Source organism: Marmota marmota, unplaced genomic scaffold (assembly GCF_001458135.2).
Source record: "Marmota marmota marmota unplaced genomic scaffold, marMar, whole genome shotgun sequence".
Lineage (NCBI taxonomy): Eukaryota > Metazoa > Chordata > Mammalia > Rodentia > Sciuridae > Marmota > Marmota marmota.
The window spans coordinates 11,409,110-11,412,906 of NW_026000185.1; the positions used below are offsets into that span (position 1 = coordinate 11,409,110).

Genomic DNA, 3,797 nt, shown 5'->3' on the forward strand with positions numbered 1-3,797 from the left:
ATGTGTATAAGAGACAGTTGCTTTACTCCGTGTCACTCTCTCTGGTTACTGTGTTTGTCCTGGTTTCCTTCCTTTATGCCTAAGCTCAGGGCAAGTTTAGGGGAACAGGAGAAAGACCAGGGGAGAAGGCGGCTGACCTGGCATGTGCTGCTTGACCCTGGGGCCAGGGCTGGGGTGCAGCCCAGGATGCCCAGGACCCGGGTCCCTGGGGTGAGCCTCCTCTCTGGGGATGCCCCGGGCTCTACCCCTACTTGGGGAGTGTTCTGAAATGTGAAGGGCTGGCCCTAGCTAGCTGGCTTCCCAGAGCCCACTTTCTTGGTTTAATCCCCAGCACTTGGGGCTTTAGGGTCACTGTAATGCGATTTGCCCCTTGGTTCCAAGAGAGCTCTTTTGTGACCTCCTTATTGGTAAACACAATGGGCAAATCTGGACACAATCTTTTGTTTTGTTTAGGAATCAGGAAAAACACCTTTGGCTCACAGGAGTTGGCGATTAGCACCCACAAATACCCTCTTGTCCTGTTTTGTAGTCTTTTCCTGAGGGTTGAAAAGTTCCCCTCAAGGGCCCAGGGCAAGACTTTGTTCTTTGGGGGGGGTGTCATTTTGGTTGAACAACCAAGTGCACTTTTGAGATGTCATTTTAAGCCACAGGAGTTGGAGATGTATCTGCTCCAGGGCTAGGCTGGAGGCCAATTTGCATTGGAGTCTCTTGAGCAGAGAGAAACACCTGTGGGTCCCTGTGACCCAGGTGTAACGGCAGCAAGATATTTGTGCAGGTCTCCACAGAGGACCTGGTTTAGTGCTGAGTGAGTCCTGGAGTATTTCTTGTTTATTTTCTCCTGCGTTAAGGTGGGGGACACAGGTGCCTGTCAACCAGTTTCTATCTTACTGAAGGTTCCCGGCAGTGGATGGCTAATGTTGGCAGTATCCTATGTCCTGTGATTATTTAACTAAGAACCCATCCAAGAAACCCAGTTGTTTTATTATTTTTTTTTCTTCCGAGGACTTTTTGCTACAGAAATTGTCAGAGGGTCGAATGTACCTAGGGACAGTGGTGGTTGGCCCTCACCTCTGAGAGGCCTTTGCTCCTTCCTGCCTCTTGGTCTTGCCGACTCCCTCTGCCCCTCCTCCCTCTGGATCCTCCACCTGCTGGATGCCCCAGTTTCTGGAGGTGCCCTGGAACCAGAGTTGGCGAGTGGGTGGCTGGCCTCAGGAAGTGCCAGTCGCAGGAGTCGAGTGCAATCCAGAGCAGCTGGCTTGGGTCTCCCAAGGTGGCGTGCTCCACGCTGGGAGATGCCCATGTGACCCTGAGAAGCCACTTTGTCACTCCCTGCCTCTGTTCCCTCATCTGTAAAATGGGGCCCACAGACGCCCCAACCTCCTAGGTTGCTGTGCCCAGCAAAGGAGCGAGCGGCTGAGCCCGCGCCTGCGCAGATCACGGCGGTTCCCTTGGCCTCCAAGAAGGAGCTGATTCCTGTTCCTGTCCTTCCTGGGGACTCCCTGGGGGTGTGCTGGGGGCCCACTCATCAAGGAACTGGCCCATGTGGGACTGTCTCGGAGCCTGGGCCGGTGTCTGTCTCTGTGCCCCTGAAATGTCCAGACGAGGCCCCCGGAGGATGCGCTGGCTCACCCCCATGGGAAGAGAGGACTTGAGTTATCTACGGGAACAAATAGGGCTGAGTTTTTGGTACTTGGCTTGTTTTTCCCCTGGAGGGTGGCGGTGAGGTTTGTGGCTGGTGTTTGATGGTTGGATTAATGTCCTAGGGTATCTCCTTGGCAAGGCCTTTTTTTGGTACTGGGGATTGAACCCAGGGTCCTTAACCACTCAGCCCCATCCCCAGCCCTTTTTTGTATTTTATTTAGAGACAGGGTCTGGCTAAGTTGCTTAGGGCCTCGCTCAGTTGCTGAGGCTGGCTTTGAACTTGCGACCTCCCTGCCTCAGCCTACAGAGCCCCTGGGATGACCGGCGTGTGACACCAGGCCTGGCCATTCTTAAGTCAGTTTTTAAAATCCATGCATGGGCTGGGGATGTGGCTCAAGCGGTAGCGCGATTGCCTGGCATGCGTGCGGCCCGGGTTCGATCCTCAGTACCACATGCAAAACAAAGATGTTGTGTCCGCTGAGAACTAAAAAATATTAAAATTAAAAAAAAAAAAAAATCCATGCACTAGGGTGTTTCATGCTGAGGGTAGAAAAATTAGAAAAATACAGAGGAACGGAGAGAACGCCCAGCCCCGGTGTAGCATGGTGGCCTGGAGCTGACGCTCGTGTACCTTGTGCTCAAATCCTGGTTCTGTAGCTGAGGCCAGTTGTGTCCCTGACAGTGCCTGGTTGGTCCCCCCGTGGGGGAATCGTGTAGCCCCCAAGGAGCCGTGGTGATTCGGGACGTGGCCAGCGCGCCCTTGGCAAGCTGTCCCACTGCGGCTGCTTGCTCTGTAGTTGGCGCTCCCTGTGTGGCAGTGGTGGCCACCCAGTGGAACTCTGGTGGACTTTGGCCACAGCATGGGCGGGGTCGCGGAGTGAGTTGGTCCTGGGGTGGAATCTGCTCTGGGAACCTCTGAGCGGGGTGGGGACATCTCAGCAGCTGCTAGAAGTTCCTCTTGGGGTGACGAGTGGCCTTGGAGTTGGTCTCATTCCGGCCTGAAAACCTCCCCTTGGGGGTGTTCCCAGCCTTCTGGAAGGAGCCCGGTCCTGTCCTGCAGGGACTCCGCAGGATGGCTTCCGCACTGTCTTCCCACCTTGTCCCTCTCCTTCCCCTGCGGGTCCTCCTTCCGCCACCCTCCCCCTCCCTCCCTATGATTGCTAGAGCGGGAGGGGACCTCAGGACTGGTGTGGTCCTGCCCCTGCTCACCCCGCTGCATGAATGCTGGATCTGAGTCCCGGCCTGGGGAGCTCCCAGCTGGGCAGGGCGCGTGCTGACCCGGGGCTCCAGAAGGCAGGCCCAGCAGCCCATTTTGCTGAGACCCTCAGAAGACCCTGAACTGGGCCACTCCTTGGCTGCAGTCTTTGGGGCGCCTCACCTTTGGGACATGCTGGTGGGTGACACTCCCCTTCCCACTCATGGACCTTTGGGATCTGGTCTCTCCACCTGGGTGACTCAGGGCCTCTCTGCCTCCAGGTCCCAGAGCAGCTCAGCTCCCCGGCCCTCCCCATGTCAGCGACAGGGGCCGAGTCCGCCTAGATACTGGCCAGGAGCTGCAGTGTCCTTGACTCCTCCGACTGGCCTCCCTTCCATATCTGACCCACCAGCAGATCCCGCTGCCTGTTGTTCAAAATATATCCAAATCGGCCTTGTTCTCAGGCCTCCTGGGCCACCGCGCTGTCCTGAGCCACCGTGGGCCACTTGCTGGATTGTACACTCACCTCTGCTCTTCTCCCTCCCTCCACCTCTGCAGTCCAGTCTCAGCCTGGCGGCCAGAGAGATGCTGTCCCTCTGCTGTTGAGAACTCTGCAGTGGCTTCCCAAGTCCCTCAGGGTGGAGGGAGAGGACTCCTGTGGCAGCCAGGCCTGCTCTGCCTCAGGGCCTTTGCATATGGCTTGGAATGCTCCCTGCCTTCCCGGTCTTGTTTGGAGGCTGCCTTGGGTAGCCTTTTTCCTCATCCCCCCCCCCCCCCCCCCCCACTTCCCTGCGTGCTCACCTTCTCTGCCCCCCACGTCATGGCCCTCGTGGCCTTCTCATCACTCTGAAGTCTTTACTCACGGTGCGGTGCTTACTCTGTACACGTCCACCAAAGGGTCCACCTCACCCCCGGGGTTCACAGCTGTGATCCCAGCCTCCTAGGTACTCAGCAAATGTTT

General features: G+C 56.9%; 1 long non-coding RNA gene across 1 annotated transcript in view; it reads right to left on the reverse strand.

Moving 5' to 3' along the window:
• Positions 1-109: 109 nt before the first annotated feature.
• Positions 110-3,797, reverse strand: part of LOC125612328 — a 13,659-nt gene continuing 9,971 nt past the window's right edge. Inside the window, exons 2-3 of the long non-coding RNA XR_007342662.1 lie at positions 1,808-1,815; positions 110-239 (exon numbers count right to left, since the gene is read on the reverse strand). This is a non-coding gene — a long non-coding RNA (uncharacterized LOC125612328). The remainder of the gene's footprint in view (positions 240-1,807; positions 1,816-3,797) is intronic.